Raw genomic sequence first — 22,272 nt, 5'->3', positions numbered from 1 at the left:
TAGCAATTAATTAACGCTGCTATAATCAACATTTGTACATTAACAATAGAACAAATGACTACTTAAAAGGGGTCGCTCGTGATGAACCCAGTGATAATTATCACATGACTCTGCAGTTCCCTCTACGGAGTATTTTAGCATCTTTCAGCTCATTGTTTTGGTTTTACAGCCTCCAACTTTACTGGTTTGGTTCCCTCACACGGCTCTTATCAGTGTCGTTTCGAGATGCAGCAGGCAGCTGTTTTCAGTGAAAAAGCTCTAAAATCCTACTGCATGCTACCTGCCCAACACCAAACAGCGTTAGCCAATCCCAGCTGACATTGACATCGAGCTAGAGGCAGGGTATATCCCGGACAGGTCACCAGTCAACCGCAGGGCTCATATCATCTTAAAAGGTGATTATTTGTCAGTGTTGTGTTTCCAGCTTGTTTTTGCTGCCCCCAAGTGGTTAGATCAATTAATGCATGTTTAATTGGAAGTGTACCAATTGAACATTTTTCCTATTGAATTTCTTCCTAAAACTATCACCAAATTACAAAGTTCTTCCCAGGACCTTTCTTGTAAATTTATTGTTAAATATCAGGTACTTTAAAGGAACTTATAGGGAACTATGGGACCTGTAAAATATAGCGTTACCAATATTGCCTAAACAGATTTACACACATTATATGGAATAATTCACACACACACACACACACACACACACACACATATATATTATAATTAGTAGTAGTAATATGTTTTAACATTATTATTTGTATTACTATCTTACTGCACAGATGCCTGGCGCCAAAAAGCAAAAAATAAATAAATAAATAAATCTGACGTCAGCCTGGTGCAGATCCTTATCAAAAAACAATCAAAGCAAATCCCTACCCTGTGTTTCAAAGGCAGATTGTTTTTTAACATGACGATTTCAGCAGAACAAGCGCCTGTTCATTGAATTATGCGTCGCACCTCCTCGACATGACAACTAGCTGTGAGATTGAAATATTGCAAGTGGTGTCCTGTAAGCGAGAGAGGCGATGAGACCGCACTGAGAGAGCGAGAGAGAGAGAGAGAGAGAGAGAGAGAGAGACTGTTGAAGCACAAGCCGCGGGATCCCTTTCAGTGCAGGCATCGCGCTTCAAAATAATATCACTGCACCCTAATATTTAAAGCATTTATGGTGCTATTCTAAAACCATGAAGGCTAAACGGAAGATCCCCGCGCTGTTTCTCAGTCTGAGTCTCTACTTTCTGTTGAGAGCATCAGATACCAAGTGAAACCAAGAGAGAGCACCACGCAAGCGCGCAAACAGGAGATTGGACACCTGATTCTGTTGGGTGTCTTTAGAGCGCTATTTTACATTTTACAAGTCAAACAATCCGTGTTTTAAAGGCCCTCGCCGTGCAGTGGGGCAGATACCGTGGATTAATATCAGCGTGGACAAATGAGGAAAAGAGGACAGATCACTGCGTTGACTTTTGGAGCAACGCGCAGAGTCTTGACGCTATAGCGTTACGCATTTATTTTACTGAGTGCTTTTTGTTCCGTTTGAATTATACTCGCTGCTGCATCTCAACATTATTAAAGTCAAATATCTGTGGATAAGGAACAGAGCAGGGTGTTGTCAGAGAGGGATGAGAGGAGGAGGGGGCAGTATGAGGTGTGCTTTTTTTGGAAGAGCTGGAGAAAGACAGACACCGAGAAGGTGTACTGATGTGCGAAAGCCTGCGACGCGCTACCCTCCTGAGAAATAATTGCGATCAGGGAAGAAATGGCCTAGTTAAAACATCATCGACACACCGGCAGAGGATAGAAAAGAAGAATCGTGTTTAGATGGACGGGCCATCATCATCGTCATCATCATAATTCCGGTGCTTGCATCGAGTCTTTTAGGTAAGCCATATGTTCACTACCACCACCTAAACGTGACTGGAGATTTTCTGTCTATCGTGGGTTTTATGTGTGCGCAATCTGTACGCTTCGGTGACTTTGCACATTGCGCACGTTATCCATCTTGACGCACTGTCACAATTGGGGAATGAGATTTCAATGTAAATCCTCATGCCACTTTGTTGCTATAGCACATATTTTCTTCCTTTCAGTAGGAGCCTTCGATTGGCCTTGCCTGTTGATAAGCTGTCACATCTTTAAATGATCAGTCTACTTTGTGCATTCAGCATCAGTATTCTGTCGTTTTGACCATGCTGCTAACAAGATGATATTCTTGTGATTTAATTGGAATCAACTCATCATGTAGACTGTCAATCAGACCGGCTGCTCTTCTCAATTGGGCTCCGAAAGTGTCCTGTTTCCATTGGTTGTGAAGGCATAGATTATTTTAATAATGCTTCCATTACATTTATTGAGGACTATATTACCGCTTAATTAGAAACACATGCTGCTATGCTGCAATATAACTAATCTCAACCAGTGTGTGACAGGCCTTGAACTCAGAAGATGTCCTCTCTAATGAACAAACCCACAACATCTCTGAGACACACACAGTATGCCCAAACACTCACACAAACACACACATGAAGCCTGTGCCCTAGAAGATGCAGATAGGATTGTGAATTAAATGCACACACTCTGATGATCCAGGGAATGCTCCATTAATATTCAGTGGTGGTTGGGCAGTGCTCAGTTAATGGCAGACAACAGGACCTCTGTTCTGACAGGTCATGGATGAGAAATGGTATATTTTCATTTTTAGGGAATAAATGCATTTTTTTTTCCCACTGATATGCTGCCTGTAGCTACGGAGGAGTGACATTTAAAATCCATCAGAAAACAAATAAAGTCACTTTGTAGACTAGACTTTTGCAGAATTTGGTATTATTCTTGTTCGTGTACTGTTGCAATAGCTGTGATTGCTTTCTAAGGCCGGCATCATGTCAGCCTGGTTACTGGCATTTGGACACTTACTCAAATACAACAGAACATGGCTGAAGACTTGGAAGGCTTGCATGGGCTTCATATATGCCATACATTTGCCTAATTTAGTATATTATTAATCAAACTGTTGACATTACATTCAAGAGAAAAGTACATGGTATATAGAGCAAAGAGTGGAGACCAAAATTTGGCAGAAATGTACTCAATATACCCCAAATTTAAATGTATCTTGGGAACATTTAAAACCTAAAATCTTTATTCCTTCCAAGATAATAATTTGATTATCTATTTCTGAAAGTGATCCATTTTGTTCTAGTTACTCACTAGCAAGTGGCCCTGGAAGATTTGGTGGCAAATTAAATTAAAGGATGATCCCTTGCTATACCGAAGAACATAGTGTGGTGACATCATACGCCTACTGCAATCAACCAAACAACAGTTAATTCATGTACTTTAACCTTTAAAACTGCCAGCATTTTTTGTTTAATCTCCAAGAAAAGATACTGTGGCTGCTCCCATCCCCAGATTGCTGGATCCAATAAACTACAGTAAAGGGCCAATAATGCTAATATTGTGGTGAGCACAATGTCATTTGGTTTCCAGAGAGAAAATAGATAAATAGAATAAAAAAGAAAGAATGGCAGCTTAATTGATTGGATGACAACAAGTGGAGAACAAAACGTGTTTAGTCTTAATGTTTAATGAAGTATGTTTGGGTGATTTGTGGGTGAGCAAGGTGAAGTGTCAGAAGGTGTTCAGTGTGGTATTCTTCCAAGTCAAAACCAGAGCTTTCTTAAAGGAGGACAGGGTTGATGTCCACTTGTTTTGTAGATTATATACAGTAGCTATATAGCTGTTTTTGAGAGAGAGCTGCCTTGTCAAATATCAGTGCTTATTTCCATCACCAAGGCCCAGCGTTTAAAAGGGATAATCAGATCATCTTGCCTTGGTACTGCACAGTTCCAACTTTTAGGGTATTGTAATTCTTGTTCTTGGTTAATTGAATTTTTGGTTAAAGCTTAATTTTGAATTTATAACCTTATTATGGGTCCAAGCAAGTAAAATCAATGAAATACTCAATACTCGTCATTAAGACTTTAATATGTGACATGTGCATTGTCGTGGATTGAAGTGCACACAGCATACTTTAAAATAATACGTAGCTAATATGTAGAACACGAGTTTGACCCTTTAATCTGCTCTCTGACGCTGCAGTGCTGTGTGCATGAATAATGTTTCCATTTTAAAAACAAAATTTGCTGTTCCACTGAGTCAACAAGCCTCGCTATGAGAAAGAATGAGCTAATACTGTTTAAAAGCATACTGTATGTGCGCTCCCTGCACTGCTGCCCCCGCTGGTGCTGTATGGGCATAGGCCGCTTGCTGAAGTGTCATTTGTTTCTTCATTTAACTGTGTCCATCTAGTAGTAGAGAGTAGAGACAAAAGTATGATTAAGTTTAAGTTTAAATTTAAGTTTTATAATGTGCACAGAAAGGTTGCATGAAAAGATCTGTGAATATACAGTGATTTATCAAAGACAGCTACAATTTTATTTTATTCCAATTGTGCCTACATGTTTTACTTCAGCTCGTTTACTTCTCCATTTATTTTTAACTCCATAGTCTGTGATTTGGTCACTGTTTTTTTGTCGCTCTCCATTTTAAACGTATGCTCATAGTACTGTAGACCAATGTCTCAGTCACCAATTATGCTGCTACCAGAGAATCTTGTCTTCTGCTGTAAAACAAGCTGTGTCCAAGTAGGATATATGTGAAAAACTCCTCATACCAAAAGCATTACAAGCGCTACAGTATCAGTATGCTGCCGTCACATCAAGAGGCCACACTGGAAAAAGTGTTAGAAACGAGTGGGCTCCTTGCAATGATGCATTAACACTTGGAAAAGTGCAAAAATATTATATATTCTTATATAATTATATATTCTCACATAATACAGTTGCACTTGAAGTGCCTTTGCCACATGATTTTAATGTAAGAACAGCAGATCCAGGCTGATCGGAGAGATTTTCATCACCAAACATCATCTTTGCAGGTATCACTGCTAAAGTCAGTCTAGTATTTTAAGCCAGCGGATGTTAGAATAACAGTGATCCAATATCAATGTCCACTGTATGACTATATAAGTAATTTAATGATTAAAAATTATTGTTGTTTGCCATTTGAAAAATAGTAATACTGTATCAAATTGTCATCATGCCTCCCTGCCAGCACCTTCCATGACTTATGTTTTTGTTTGGTTTGTTTATTTTTTTCTGGGGTTGCTTCTGGGGTTCCCCTTGTCATTCTTGTTTTTCATGTCACAACACTATGAATTGTGGGTCAGTCCCTTAAGGAGAGTCTGCAGGATTGTGCACTTACAAAAAATGTGTTTCAAGGGCTCAAAAAGTCCTCGGGAGAGCCCTTGTGCTCTCACCATTTTTTTTTTTTAGTGTGGGACTTTCCTGAGCCCTCTGAGATGTATCAAGAACATTCTACAAAATCTGTCATTTCTTGGACTGAGAGGTTGGACATTGGGATTGGACGTAACCTATAGTGTCACTGCTGCACCGGCAAAAAGTCCAATTTACTTGCTGTTCAGAAAGCTGCACATTTATAGCACAAAAACAGACACATTAACATGGGATGGCACGTGTGACTTTTTAGATTAGAGACTTTTTAGTTTTTTTGAGTTTATACAATTATCATGAAGCAAGAAAAGCTAGGCTGAAGTCCCAAACAGCATGACAGTCCAGCCCATATTGCCTTATATTTGAGCAGCTTGGAGGCGTGGCAGCTGTTACTATCCATACATCCTCTCGCCATCTGACCAGCCTAGATTTTCACCATGCTACAGCATCTTTACATAAAACATTTACTGTATGGTGTAGCTGCTGTAATGGAGGCTTGGACATTTTAATTTCTGTGTGAAGATGTTAAGTCAGAGAAAAGGGAGGTTAAAATGACCCAGCTCTAAGTCACATCACGACCAAGGAGGAGAAAAGCAAGAGAATAGCTTGACCTGACCCATTATCCGTGGGCAAAGTAAAGCTGGAGAAACGCCTGTGCAAATGCCATGGTAACCATCTTGTGTAACCTCCTTTGAACAATATCACATAACAGTCGACCATGAGATAAGCCAGGATAAGTGCCGTCCTGTCTTGAAAAGTCTGGGAAAAATATCACACCAAACCCCATTAAAATATCTGGTGATTTAATGCGTCTTTTATTAGCGGCAGAGGCACAAGCCCATTAAAATGGGACACGTGACCTTTCCTGAATCGCAGAGTTCCACCCTTCATTTCATCAGACATGATCCATTAAGCAGCTGTAACATTTCATTCACTGATATGTTTTGGGCAGTGATACACAAGCCTGAGCTGCCATTCAAAATATTCTTAAAAAAAAAGAATTGTTTATTTCAAGCAGTGTTAGTGTATCATTTAAACTACTCTGATCATAATTCACCTTGTTAATGACACGGCACATGCATTAGGCAGCTGGTGATCTTTAGAATGGTGTGGGCAGTGTTGACATCAACTGGGCAGATATTTAGTTTGAAATGTAGCCTACATGATGCATTGGGGATGCAGCCCATTTATTATTAGTTAAATGCCATAGTTTCTACATTTTCAGATGTGAACATGATAGACGGTTAACGTTGCAGTATGAAGTTAGCTAATGCTAGTTTTATTGGCTTGGGATACAGAGAGGAACTTTAATGTTTGAACAAATATGAGATAAGGTGCTGAAGGAAATGTTTATAACCATGCCTCCACCTATTCTTTACCCCTAGTGCAGAAGTGCACTTTCGCCCAGTGGAAAAAAACACCAGAGTATGTCCTTGTCTGGTGCTTGGCTGTGCACTGAATGCCTTGTGGAAACCCAGTGTAGCTAATAAAAAGTTCAAGACATAATTAGGGACAAAAAATGAGTGAAGATTGACATACGTTGACCGAAAACAAAAAGAGACAGTGCCTGTAGTGTAGTCACTGCCTCTGTGAGTTGTCTGAACCGTTGAAGAAGATAAACCAAAAGGTAACAGTAAGATGTTAGACAACATAGTCCACAGACAACTATGATCTGAGGCAAACACTGACAAGCACTGAAATGAGTAATACTCTGAATAATACTGGGGCCTGAAAAGGCTTTTCAAATTATACCTGACATTTAAAATGGTGCTCATTTTGTCTTCAGTGAACATTTTTTTAAAAGCTTGTGTCATGCTATCGGAACAGTGCAAAGACAAGCCGCAGAAGAAGACATTCACAGTAGTATTGACAGAATTACACCCTGTTGTCCAAAGTAGAGAAATCCACCTCAGAACCTCTTGATAGAACAGTGATTAGTGGAAACAGTGCACCGGTAGGTTATCCTAAGGTTTTTATTTGCCATAAACATGATAAGCAGACTAAAAAGAATGGCACATCATTGTGAGGACCTGGGTTGGTTGTGGAAAATCAGACACAGAGCAGGAGAAAACCATCAACAGCAAGCTTTGACACATCACTGCAAATGGCAACACCAGAAATCTTGAATGGGAAATATGAAAATTACAACCTTTTTTTGATGATTGATTCAATTAAAATGTTTGGTGTTCCAAATACAACTATGTACACTACTTGACCTTTATTTTTTACCTTTAATTTTGAATATAGTGCGCATGCGCTGACGTTCATGCTGCCTGTTGCCGTTGCTCTGTCTCGTCGTCTTATGTCTATTTCTATTCTATTAGTACTTCTTCTCTCCTGTGTGACGTGATAGTGAGCAGCTGTAACAAAGAGTTTCCCCTCGGGGTTCAATAAAGTATTTCTGATTCTGAATTACAGGTGGGGTATGCGATTCTAATCCAATGCACGTCTTTTTGTCAAATTCAGCAAATATCTCCTCACGGTCCGCTAGCTGTCCGTTCTGTGTGTGCGCTGAAAAAAACTCTGCTGTTTGTACACAGCCCTGGCTCTGTAAATAGGAATCAAACACTATTCCAGCCATTCCAGCCATGATTTGTGTGTCAGCTAACGTTATATGACTTGCCCACGGACATTCAGCTTACTTTTTAGTTTGACTTAAATGGTAAGCAAAAGACATTTTATACATAGTGTCTACTGTTTGGGGGTACTGCAGTGTGTTACATTACGTTAGCTGGTTTAATCCTGTGATTTCTGATGATCTAGGCATAGTTATTGTCACACACTGTGGATTCTGAGCTGCTGATTTGGCCCTTACAGTATAGGCCGGGACATTTAGCCATTTTTGTTGGTGTATGAAGGATTGTTGGTGCATTGTGGTTTTTGAACTGTTTCATGTCAGGAGGTGGTTCATAACTCCCTTAATCTTAGTATGTTGTAGATGTCAAATGTTCTGATGAGTCAAGGTCCCTGGGGTGGTCATCTAATAGTTGTAAATTATTGTCCGTCCTTGTTAACTCGAAAACGCCTGTCTGTTCAAATAAACTGGGCTCCACTCCTCCCCACTCCCACCTAATCAGCTACAAAATGTGGAAATACCAGGGTTACTATGTCTCTAAAGGCCAAGACCTCTAGTTTGAAGGCAGAAAACCTTAATGTTTATCAGCAGTGCAAAAGTTTGGTCTGCAAGTTTCACAGACAGTTGCAGAATCAGTAGCCTGGTGCAAGTGGACGAAAAAAGTGTAGATAAATAAAATTCAGGTCCAGCAGCACCAACGCAGATTAAAACTGATTTACCTGAACAATAATATGAGAGTGAACATTTGGTCCCATATCATCCTAAAAATAAAGAATTGTTTCTCCTAATTTACAGTATTTTCTATGACCTATTTAACGAAATCCATTTCCTTTTGCATAAGTAATTATAATTAACCGTGAAATGTGTTATAGGTTATTATATTACAGAGGCAGCATGAGATTTGTGCTATAATACTGTGGGATGGCATGAAAAATGGAATTTCAAAAATAATTGTCAGCATCGTAAAACAAGACAGAATAAGGCAGGTTACTAAAATTGAGTTTTAAAAAAATTCACATAAATTCTCACTTCACTAGTTATTTTTTTCAATTTTGTAAGAAAATCTGATTTGAAGTGAATCGTTAAGACTCAGTTTACACTCAGAAACATTTGGAATTCCAGATGATTTAAATAGCAGTATTTCCATAATCCCTTTTGTAAACAGTGGGGGCTGGTGTCTGGAGCTACCAACAGGGTAGGGGGTTACACTGACAGGACAGATTTCCTTAAAACATCACACCAGAAAGTGGCACAGTGAAATGCATCCGCGCGTCTTTGCAAAATGTGTCATTCTAGAAGCTTGTGACTCGTTGGTATACCACTGTGGCTGGTGAACTAACCAGCCAGGCTACCGCTAGTCAGTAACAATAGCTCTCTTTTTATTTCTGGCTCTGTGCTGGGCCGTTTAGTCCCCCCTAGGAATTTTGTTTTCAGGATTGTAAAACATTGAATTAAATAAAGAGTTAGTGAAGGGGGAAAAAGTCCTCTAAGCTTGCAAGCTTGCTAACTGTCAGTTAGCAAGATAGGGTCTTTATTGGATTTTTGTTGTGCCTGCTGTATATATAAACTGTATAATAGTAAAATTAATGCCCAGTGTAAATAGAACTTCATAGTGTCCTCAAGTTGCATTTTGGCATCCAACAATCCGTCAAATCACTTGAACTTGGCGAACAGGTCAGTTTTAGTGAAGTCTTTTATATCATACAGCCGACTTCTAAGCAGGTTCATATGAGCACAACCAAGGGGTTACATTGTGGACTAGTGAGAACACTACACTGTACAGTGCTCTTGTCAGGCAGTTCAGTCAAACGCTTACATCAAAGAATTCAGGACGATTTATTGCAAATAGATGTCCAGATGCACTTGGTGGAAAATGCTCTGCATTTGAAAGCGCTCAAAGTAGCAATGGAGAGGCGTACGACCCGTAACAGAAGCAGTGACATGAATAATCACAGGAGTGAGAGTGTGAGCTTGTCAGATTATCAAGACCACCTAATTACCTTGTTTTAATCTGATAGGTGATTGTAAGAGTTAGCTGATAGTGATCAGCTGATGTTATTGCAGGAACCCAGTGCCCCACCTGAACCAACATCATGCTCCATTTCGCAACATAAGAACAGGAATCCATGTTTAAAAAGCCATCAACACAAAGGTGTAGCAATTAACATTCTGGCAATTTATTAACAATCCTTTCCTTTAGTGGTGTATTTGGACTCTTTATATTCAGTTGTCAGACTTAATGAGGCTGCATGATGTCTAATTTTACTTTGAGGTTTTAGAGTCAGCTTATATAGACAATTGGTGCGGATAAAATACCACTGTCTACTTTTTACTGAAATATTTGACACAACATGTTGTATTTGTCCTGTCAATAGACAATTTAAGGATTATTTAATTAAATAACAGAAGGAAGAAGATAAAAGACAAAACACTGTATTGGAGAAATCATACATATAATCAAATTTTAGCAAGCCACAAAGTCTTGTATGTTTTGTAAACTACCCATATTTGAATGATTTGTCCATTTTCAAAGTCAGTACTTGCACTGAAACCCAAATTTCATCCCCCCATCGTTTATTCAGCTGACCTCAGAGCAGTACCTTTGGAGTACAGGGAAGCTCTCAACACTTTAAAGCATACAAATCATTTCAGCAGAATACATCACACATACAGCGAGTCTCAGTGCTCTACTTAAGCTAACTTACACATCATCAATGCAGCCAGCCCATCTGTCAAGGTACACTTTCCACTGAACGTGACAGTCCTCTTAAGGCAACATTTAAATTTCAGCAGCCAGTTTTGTGTTGTGGCAGCTTGAATAGCATGGCAAGGTAAACTGTATGTATTTACTCAAATGAATGATGATCCTGAGTCAAAATTCCCCCTGTGTGAGACAATAAAGGAGGTTTATGTTCCAGGACGTGTTGCTGAACTAGTCTGCTTTCCCCTACCTGAGCAGATGAGCAGTGTGTAGCTGTAGGACCAGCTGCATGACCTGTAGATGATTGTAATAGCCATTATTATGCTTGTCTGTGGTCAAACATAGCACATCTGCTATGTCCCACACATATAGTATATACATATTTTAGTTTTCCATATGTGGTTGATCCTCTATTTTAAAATCTGCAAGGTTTCCGCCATGCTGTGCATCTAGATTCCCAAATAACAACGACAGCTCCTTCCTTATACTGTCTGTACAATGTCCCCTCCTATATGAGGTTAAAAGGGCCTTCATTATGGCTGTAGACAAACTATTATAATATTGTCTCCATTGATTTATGCCAGAGTGGTAATAACACGTGATCTACAGTATGTGTTGCATCTCAAGCAGTATTACAGATTCCCCTTTCTGTTTGCCATTATTACTTGCATATATTCAGAAATTATAGATGTAAAACAAACTGTATGATAATGCTTTCCTAAAGATGTAAAGGAAAGTACATTGCAATTCCACAACCCTCGGACAGGAATGTCAATATTGGACGATTCTGCAAATCCCTTGGTTTCCTTCAAAGAATTTTTTCTTTTTTCGTCCAATGCCAGCATTTTAAAAATTCTCGTTTTCTACAATGTCAGCACATGGCAGCTGCGCTGTGGTTAAGGATAGGGAAAGATTCTGAATCCAGAGCAATGGAATAGTGGACACCGCCACTACCAATAGAAAGTAGCATTAAGAGAGATAATTACTGAATGTAAATACATTGAACAGCTATTGACCATAAACAGTATCAAAAATGGGGTTTGATTTCATGAAGATCTTAAGGGTTATAACTTTATGGTTAGGGAAAAAATTTAATTGAAAATAAACATTTTCCTTTTTGTTAACTCAAGATACAGATGGGGTTAGGCAACCAAAACTCTTGGACTGTAGCTGCAATTAATAAAAAGGCTAATCAGATCAATCTAATCAGATCGGTGTATCCCTAAATCCTAATTCTCAGTTGTGTTTTAAATATCTCAATTTCCCTTGGGTTTTCTAAAGTGCATCAAAATGTCCCTTTTTTGAGCAACCAATGGTAAAAAAAGAGAAAACAGCAAAACATTAAAGTTAATTTGTTTTTCTTGGGATCCCCTGTCAATGTTGCAGGAGTAACTGCATTTACACATATATATAGAGCTCCTCTGGTTTATTTTCAGAGCTAAATAGTGGTGTGTTGCCAAAGAGGAAAACACTATACAGGTTATCCCAGCCTTTCTGAAAACATTTTAATTATTAATTTGTTTGGATACTCAGAACACAGCTGGACTACAGTACATTGCCACAGCAGTTAGGGAAATGCCAGATACTTAAAGAAGGATAAGCATTAAATCAGTAAAAGGGAGATAGTAACATGTTGGTGTAATCATATCAGAAATAACTTCAAGGATCTGCAGTCGAAAGGCTAAAATGAATCACGTTCAACTTTCCACTCCCCATGCATGATATATTTTATATTAGACAAATAAACATTTAACTTAATACAAAACGGCAGTGATACAGATTTTACATTTCATAGTCTGATCTATCTCGTGATTTACAAAAATTTCTTGTGTGGAGTTTAAAAAGGGCTGAGCAGTACTGACAAACAAATATCACAATTTCTGACCAAAAACGTCAATAATATGACGATACATGGGGAAGTTATACAAGTGTTATACTGTAGACTGTCAGATGGCCCTGCAAGAAGACACAATGGACTTGTCTTTAGAACTTTCAACTTAAAATAACTTTACACTTTACACTGAAAAAAAAATCTGTCCACACATGGAATATGTTTATGGGCATTATTTATATCAGTGGAAAACCTAATATGCAAAATCCTTCCGGATCTAGAATGGGACCAACCCCGAAATGAATGTAATGTGATTTTATTCATTCTTTTGCAAATTGTCTTCTTGTAATAACATTGTATTTGGACAAAGGCTTATATAAACCCAGCTTTTATTCAATTCGTATGCAATATTATTTAAAACATGCTACCCCCTCAAGTTGTTCATCTGGACTTCTGTTCTACACAACATAACAAGCAATTTACTTAGTATACAGTGACAGCAATACTTTGTATAGTCTGATATGCCAAACCTGCCTTGCATTTTGAAAAGCTTCATTGATAATGGTTTGAATAGGGTAATGGTTATAGGAGCCAAGGTGATGGTTCTCAAATGGCAATAAGGTTGTTTGTGTGGGCTGGACGATGATTTCAAATTATTGTTTATGATGAATTTTAGTGAAACCGTATTTAGTGTAATTATTTTACAAAATTCTGCTGTCCAAAGGAATTATTCTAAGTAAAATGTAATTATAAACAACATTAGTAGTTTTTGTTGATGATGTAATGAATACCAGTAAATGTTTATTGCACTGAACACCAATTTGATCATTTTACATATGTTATGCTTACAGTTGCTATATTGTGATATACTATATCTAGATAAAAGAATAAAATATTCTTATTTAGGAATGCAAATTTCAAGCACTTTCCTTAAGTGTTTTTTGGACGTATAAACAATCAATAGTTGATTAACCATTAAAATATCATGCAAAATGCACGTTTTTCCATAACAGAGTTGTTAAACTGCTGGTGTTGTCCATTATTGCAGCAAGTAAATACGTATTTGAACAATGAATGAAATATACATAATTCAAATTAAAATAACAAAACAATGCCTTGACTTAAAATAGTTGTGTTCCGACTCCCATTTGTCGCTATTCAACGAATGTCAAGTTCAAAACCCTAAATATACCTAGCAAATAATGCTGCACAACTTCTAGGCTTAATTGGAGAACATAAATTAGATTGAATATGCTAGGTAGGTCTGCCACTTAAAACAACAAAGGGCTGTAGCTTTAAAATGCTATTATAGAGTAAACATAAAATAGGTTAAACCAATCTCTCCATAACAGACATCAGTCTAAATAATTTAAGAAATAGGCATACCTTAGCTACACGATCGAGCACCGTTTGTTCACTGCAAAAATACGTTCATGTCGCCTTTACCAGCCCAGGGAATCTTTTTAAATTTCACTTCCACCAGTAGACAAGATTTACACCCAGAATAGTGGGATGTCTCTTAAAAGTTCCTGACTTGATGTTGATGATATGTTGTTGCAGTAAGTACTGTTTGTCTCCAACGTTAGCTTCGTAGCTGCAACGGTGCGCTCCTCTGACGCACAGCGTCAAACAGAGGAGGAGTGACTGTGCAGCTAATAGCTGGCTTTGCTGAAGCTGCTAGTTTGGCATTAGCCTGAGCTACTGGATAGCTAGCTAAACTGGACAGACAACTCAGTGGGCTTTTACAGTGTCATCAACACACTGGTTATTCCATCAGGGGAGTTACCTAGCTCTCAGGACTGCCACAGTCATCATCTATGGAGGGCAGAGGAAGAGGGGCGCTTGTTTTTTTTAGTTTGCAGCTTTTACAGGCAGTCAGCAAACACACGTGTAACTCCATCTTATTAATATCAACAATTAATAGAGGCACCAGGTACTACACGAAAACCCCAGTATGTCATCTGACAGTTTACACCGCATGTCCCTGGTCTTTTACGTTGTCGGTTAATATATTTTTAATCAATTTAATTATTAACCGTGATTAATTGATCTTATCAATGTTGTGACAATGATTCCAACCATATCTCCCAGCCCTAGCAGATTAGAAATTCTAATGGGGTAGCCTCAAATTTTTCACAACTCAAATCATCATTGCTTCCCTCTGCTTTGCTTAAATAGTTTTACTCGTCCAGGTATCTTCCATTCAGCCATGAGTTACCCTTCATTCCCACCTCTTACCTGTCATTGCCCATGCACCTCAACAGATACATCTGTAAGTGCACTGCAGTCTTTTTGTCTCATTACATCTACATATCACTTAGTGTCACTAATATAACTCTATGTTCCCACCTTTCTGTTGCAATTCATGTCACTTCATCTTAAATCTCACACTGCTTCTCCAGCACAGCCCTTATCTGCCCACACTGGTGCAGCTGCTCTTCCCAATCCCCCCCACTGACTGCACACTTCTCTAACAATGAGTATAATTGTATAAATATGCTGCCTGGTGTCAACCATGTGTGCTGTTTCCAACCCAGTATTCTTTGTACTTGCATGATCTTATGTAAGAATAAAGCAGGTGTGGCTGACATGTGTCTCTCAGTCGCTCGCTCTCAGGATGCTCCTTAAAGCGTATTGCACTTTCCACTGGGGATTGGAGGGATAACAGGTAACATTCAAACGTGAGTGGATACTAATGATTTATTTATGCAACAGATGAACTAAATAATCCCCAAACAATCACGTTTTGGATGTAATTTTCAGAACATAACTGGCTGGACTTGTTTTAGTTTTGATTACATGATAGGAACACTGCAAGGGCATGCTTGTTACTGTGACAACAGAGATTGCTGTAATAGTTCAATTAAGCATACACAGTTCAAATTAAAGTGATTTCACCCAGCAGTTGTATGTTTGATTAGACTGGGGGCAGTTTACATAGAGATGAATTTGGCACAAGGAATTACTGGAAATTATTCACAATGATAGCTTAAATCATTCACTCCAAAAATGTGGGCTTTTGTTACCACTCATCTTGTTGTCATTCTTGTAAACAAACACTCCAAATCCCCCTGTGTCCCTTTTGACACAAGAACACATTTAAGAAAAGAAAATGAAGAGCTGAAATCAGGGGATTTTAACCAGGTTATTCTCACATTACTCCTGTTGACATACAGAGACAAGAGTTAACGTGACAACTGCAACAACTAGATTAATGCCTTAATTAGTATACAGGCCTATTAGTGCCGACATAAATGTACCCACTATCGTGTACGGCTGTCAATTGCCCCTAAAATCAATGCTGATGATTAATTGACTGAAAATAGCTTCATTACGTAACACACCGCTGGCAGGAAATTTGATGTGTAAGAGACGTTTGCTTTTACACTTTGCGTCCAAATTGGGTTATATTCTTACTGTAGTTTAATGTTAATTCTGTTACCTGGTAGTTTCTCTGTTCTATAAAACTACTTAAACTAGTTCACCTGACATCCTGCAGAAAGGCAGGTTACTTATTAAAGCCAATAAAGCCCTATAGTAAATTATAAAAAATATAAACATACTGTACAGAGAAGTTAAGATTATTGCCTCCTAGAAACTGATCGGTTCTTTTTCGACTGTGGCTTATAAAACCACAGCAAACAGCCAAGCTACTTCTCTTTCGACACTACTGAGATTAAATAGGTTTGAAATAAGTTACGAGGGAAACTTGATGGCAGAATGACTGTTTGGAAATGTACAGTGCAGTCAGAAAGTATTGGGACAGTGACATGATTTGATTCTACTCCAGCACATTTGATGTGAAACGAAACAAAGGCTGTGAGGTTAAAGTGCTGACCTTCAGCTTCAGCGAGGGGGTTGCTCGTAGCCCATTTTTATCCATCATGTTTATATGTAACATCCCAATCGTAGAGCAATGTAGTAGGACATTGATCCTAAACATAGAGACAAGGCAACCAACATCGGTCAGACCTCAGTCCAACTGAACCCTTGCTGAAGACCAGACTGAAGGTGAAAGACCCTGAAACAAGCAAGATGTGAAGGTGGCTGTGAAAGTGCCATCTTTAAATGTTTTTTTTTTATATACATTTACAAGAATTACGTTTTGCTTCCATGCCATTGTTCCTGCACAATAGGAATGAGGTCATTGATGAGAAAGTCCTAAATATTGTCTTTCTAATTGCACCGTGTGTTTAAAGGTACTTGCACATGCTGTACTGTAAGTATATCTCAGAAAATCAGCAGCATTCAAGTTTCATGCCATTCAACATGCTATGGTCTACATATGTAATGCATATATTTTATTGCAGTTTATAGCAAGTTTCATCTTTATCTGCCAAGTTTTGTTCACAAACTATCAGTATGGTGGTGTTTTAAGAAAGGGGATTACAGGATGAGCTGTAACTTGACATTCAGCAAACCACTTAACCACGCATGTCACCCCTGCTGTCTGCACCTGCCTCTGTTTTAGCCATGACAGTTTTTCCCTCTATGTTTCCTGCCATTGGTTTCTACTCCTTGCATTTTTTTAAGCTGTCCTCTTATCATTCTCCTTCCTGTGATCACCAACCTTCTTCAGTTTTGCAGTGAGCAGGTTGAGCTTACAACCACAAAGCCAAACCAAAAAGACACAGAAATTACATCAATTATCTTGTGGCAACAGGCAGAAGTTGCTGAATAAACTTTAAACACCTAACACAATTTGAACAAATGATATAAATAAAACAACTACTCTGGTACCACTTTAGGAAAGCACAGATTTGATTTGATGCTATCAATCCAGAAAACAAGGCTTTTTAAAATAAAAAGAAACAATATGCTGAAGTAAAGTTGATGATATTGAAGTAAAGCCATAAAAAATAGAAAACATCACATCTTAATTTTAACAAAAATTAAAAAAAAAAAAAAATCACTGGCTGCTGGCAGACTGGGGTATTTTGCGTGAGCTTGAATTTTCATTTTTGTGTCATAAAAAACACAAACAGAATACAGAATACTATAATTAATTTGGCAACCCTGGACTTGTTTAGCGACAGTAAAGTTTGAAAGTTTGACACAGTATTCAATGAAAAACTAAAATAAGTCCTGTAAAATATTCCTTCAATGTTCAGTGAGTCTTAGGGTATCTAGTAGCATACTGTAAATTTACAGTGCAGTCCTTTGCTCAGTGAAACAGTGAGTTTGGGATATTTTTCCCATGGCATTATTATAATATTATTATATCATTTGTATTTGTATAGTAGCCTATCCCCATTTATTTTATTTCACCAACTTACTACACATCCTATCCAGACACTCTCCAAATAAAAGGAGAGGGATTTGCTTGTCAGTTGGATGTGGCTGTCACAGCTGGTAATGAATTAGTCAGACTTGCACATAGCCAGCAAAATATTCATAACACATCCACATCAAGAACATGAGACACACATTGACAGTATATTACTTGGGAGTCCTCGGACGAATGGGATACTTTTGAAAACACTAATGCAAGATGTAAACTTGAAATTGTGGGGCTCTGGCTTGGTGCCATCACTTTTCAGTGATCACTGAAGTAAAGTAGGCTAAAGCAAGGTCTGGCCCGTGGCTACATTCAGACTTTGGAGTTTCCAGTCAGCCTAAGATCCTGTGGCTCTTTTGACTCTTTCTCAGTCTAGAGTCAAGAATAAAGCTGATTGCAGTTTTGCTAGGGGGGCTTAGCGTTGAAACGTGCCTGCCTGAGGAACGTAAGCTAGTTAATTCAATGTTATCCTGTAAATCTCGTTTTAAATTGCACCCCTCTAGACATACTTTTATGTATTGTCTTCATCTTTGAAACCACCTTTTCCGTTTCCTCTATTTTATTTTTTCTAGATTTTAGATTTGAAAAAGATTATCATCATTCTTATTATTATTATTATTACATTTAACAGTAAATATGGGCCATCATGTTAACATGGCTAAGCTGCCTTCTCTGTTTAACTTAGTGGGCCATTTTATTCTTAAATTAGCTTTAAGCTTGAGGCAAAGCAGCTGTCAGACTGCTCCCTCAAACTCTGTGTATCGCCCACAGAAACCTATATACACGCTAACACAGCTAGCATTTCACCTAGATCATCGCTAATTAGTGTGTCTCCAGATTGTGCACACTACTTGGCTTCATTATGACACATTCTCCCACTCACAACTACCAAACACACTTAAGAAACCAGATAAATAAAAAGTAACAGCCCCCTGGAGGCAGCAATGTTCGTCTATACCAACTTTTTAAGAGTGTCTGGCCTGTAGCTGTCAAGATTTCTTCCTCTGTTTGTGCACTGATGAGGAGAGCTCTAAGATAAAGGGGTTTCCATGATCTACAGGTGTTAAGCAAAAAGAACAGTGGTGACCATCAGCAACATATTGATTTTCTGGTCCAGCAGTGACAAAGGGCCTTTTGTCTGACATCTCCTATCTGCTCCTACTGCCTGCTGCTTTATGATCCCTGCTGCTACTTTAATAACCTGCATTGATGCTTCATTAAGGCCCCTTTAATTGACTTTCTGCTTGATCATTTGTGAACTTTTTTTTTATCCTAACTTGTGTTTTCATGTTGTTAATTATTTGGGTGAGTCCATGCAGCAGTGCAGTGAAGAAATGTTGTTGTTTTTTTTTTTTTAAATTGAGCTTGAGGCCTCTGCTGCTCAGTCAGGATCTGTCCAGCAACCCCTTATCTTGCATGAGATGTTTGCAGTCATTTCTTGGGTTAATTGCAATAAGTGTAAAGTGATATTTCCTTGTGGATATTCCCACACTTTTCTGGCTGCAGTGTGATGAGGATGGGAAGCAGTGGCAGACAGAGCAGCCATGGTATCTGATTGAGCTGCTCTTTGAGTCTGGAGAGCTTATGGTAAATAGAATAAATTGTGGGATGAAGCTCAGAGCCTTCATCAACACTTACAACACAGTGGTTCTCCACAAGTATGGCGGCACCATGAAATTAACCCTGTGACAAGAACTTACAACCTAAAATACAATATCTTGGTGTAGGGCATCGTGCAATATTATTGGTGTGTATGTTCTGGTGTTTATAGATCTGTGTGTGATACTTCATGTTAACTATAGTTTGATTGTACATGTGTGCTGTTGCCAAGACAGATTTCCCCTAAGGGAGACAATAATGGCTAATCTAATCTAAAATGTTTATTTTCTCAGATGGATTAATGGTAACACTTTATTTTAAGTCCCCCTATTTACCATATTCAGTGCCAATTTTGTGGAATTTTTGCCATAGGTTTTTAAGATACCTTGTGATGCATGGTAGTGTAAGATGAAAGGTCATGGGGTCATGAAGATCATTAGAAATCATCCTCTTGGGACAATGAATATCCATTTCAAATTTCATGGTGTTTTACAGTGCAGTAAGAAAAACAAAAGATAAAGTATTTTGGTATAAAAACACGCCTTTTCTAATTTAACCAAGTATTACTTCTATTCTTTCTATTCTATTAAGTGTGCATTGACGTGATAGTGAGCAGCTGTAACGAAAGAGTTTCCCCTCGGGGAAGTATTTCTGATTCTGATTCTGAAGTATCCTGTATCATAAATACATCTCTCATTTGTAATAAACCAAGCAGCTTGAAAATCAACTTATGATGATATTTTCATTGTGAATAGACCTCCTTCACTGATAGACATAGGAGGCACGGCTTCCCTGTACCAATTTGGTGGTTGCATTGATGCATCACTGCAATGAACACCAGCGACCCGTGCGGGTATCTACGTGTATATATCTATGGTCTGACGATATCAGGCGGATGTGTTGTCTGTTGTCTATCTGTGCTAAACTGATTATTAAAGTGGATATCCGTGCTCCGTGCATCTGGTACTGACAGTCTATAGCTGTATTGGATAACCTGTATTTTTTTAATATGCATAACAATGAGATTTGAATTATGATTTAGTCTTGCTGCATTTTGCAAAAAAATGTTTTGTTAAAATCATGAATCGCTCCCAGGCTTGAAAAAAAAAAGTATTTTATTTTTTGACCACATCGCCGCCCAGCACTAGCCCAAATGATGTGATGTCCAAATCAACTGGCTGACCAACCTGTTAAGGCTCAGCCACTACCTGAGCAAAGATATTTATTAAATGATTATAAGCTAAAAAGTAGTTACTTAAAGGTTCTGTAAATGAGATTCTGAACATTAATATAGCAGCAACTATTTGCTATATAAAGATATAGTGGGGTAATGGCTTCCTGAGCAGAGGATGACATCACACCCCCTCTGCCTGTGTTGTTATCGCATCTTCTCTGTGCTTTGTTTATACAGCCGCACACGCCGCATGTGCATGTTAGTGCATGTGAGTCCCTGGTGTGTCTGTCAGGAGAGCTGTATTTTCTCATCTAACGCTGTGAATTAAGGATTTATTTCATCCAAACTACAGTTGGTTTTTGCTGGAACAGTAGAAAGACTAACAAAGATGGGATGAGTTTTATTTTGTTTCTGTAGAGTTTGAATGAAGTGTGTTAAACGATGGTCTGCGAGGTAAAATTATTGTTTTTTTTCAATTGAGTCTGGCGGCGGGCGAGAATGAAAAAACAATAATTTGGCTGTTTCTGGTTAAAAAAAAAGGATCTTACTGTTTAACAAAAAAGTCTAGCTCTGTAGCAGTCCTTTCCATAATGTTGTCAGAACAACAATCTGAGCCTGTCAGTGCAAAAACAAGCACTTTTAGTGGACATACTTTCACAGGTGCATTTGTCCACAGCAGCCATTGCAGTTTCGCGGCTGCCAGCTGAGTCGTAGAGCCAGAATATTTCGATGAATTAAGGGTTTATTTTGACCAAACCAGTCAGTGTGTTGATGATCTGTGAGGTTAAATGTTTTTCTCAATGGAGTCTGGTTTGGTCTGAGATGCCGGTGCACTAGTGCAACATTCAGTGGCAGCGAATGTCTTACAGCTTACAGCTCCTTGAAGGTTTTTCTTGAAAAAAAGAACAAAACATACACATAATGTTTCTGTGATGGGTATATCCTCCCAACACTCCAGTATGACTCAACCTGCCTGATTAATATGTTACAGACATTCTTATTAGCTACATGAAGATACAGCTTTAATGACACTGTTGAAGTCAGCTGTGATTTTTCATCTCCGAAACCGAAAGAATATATTACAAAATAAATATGTAGAAGGTTCAACAGTGATCCTATTACAATAATCCTAATATGGTTTAAAGCTCGATTGACATAAAGTCTGCCAAATCTCTGCCTATTACCCTCTGCAGCCCTCCCCTTGTCTTCAGGGGCTTCAGTCTTCATTATGTGACATGTCATGTGGTTGAAGACAACAATCTTTTAGGGGCTTATCTGTTTTCTCTAATTAAAAGACACTTTTTAAATCAGTTAGGAAGTTAGTGACCTAAAATTAACTGATGACAACACAGAATGGCTTTTCTTTAAGTTGACTAGATGGGTCACAAAGCAAATGAATCACACATGATCCTAATTGATACAAATTGCCTGAAACTGCCCTATAATTTTAACTAATTTACCCAATACTGTAGGACTGCCAAATCCTTCGCCTCCACCCTGTTGCCTCAGCATCATCGGTGCATCACATAGGTGTTACAGATTACAAAGGAGAGGAACTGACTTTTGATCTGTTATCATGTTGCACTTTCCGGGAGTGGTAGCCATTTCTTCCCTCATCTCCTATTCCTGTATCACCCAGTGCTCTGTGGCAGTCTATACAGGGAGGCATTGGGGCAGATTCTGGATTGCTTCAATGTCTAGTGTGAAAAGAGGATGAGGCCCTTTGGCTGAGCCTAAATATGCAGCCTGACAAGTCTAATCTTAGCTCCAGTTCTCCTATTAGCCTTTCACTTCATCAACAAGACGACTTATTCATCTTGCCC

General features: G+C 38.5%; 1 protein-coding gene across 1 annotated transcript in view; it reads left to right on the top strand.

Moving 5' to 3' along the window:
• Positions 1-1,044: 1,044 nt before the first annotated feature.
• The window catches only part of nlgn2b (neuroligin 2b), a 67,731-nt gene continuing 46,503 nt past the window's right edge, over positions 1,045-22,272 (top strand). The window contains exon 1 of the mRNA XM_044223110.1: positions 1,045-1,881. The gene's annotated coding sequence lies outside the window, so the exon portion shown is untranslated. The remainder of the gene's footprint in view (positions 1,882-22,272) is intronic.

The sequence above is a fragment of the Siniperca chuatsi genome, linkage group LG14 (genome assembly GCF_020085105.1).
Source record: "Siniperca chuatsi isolate FFG_IHB_CAS linkage group LG14, ASM2008510v1, whole genome shotgun sequence".
Taxonomy (NCBI): domain Eukaryota; kingdom Metazoa; phylum Chordata; class Actinopteri; order Centrarchiformes; family Sinipercidae; genus Siniperca; species Siniperca chuatsi.
Note: the sequence above shows the minus strand (reverse complement) of the source record. Positions and strands in the feature narration are given on the sequence as shown.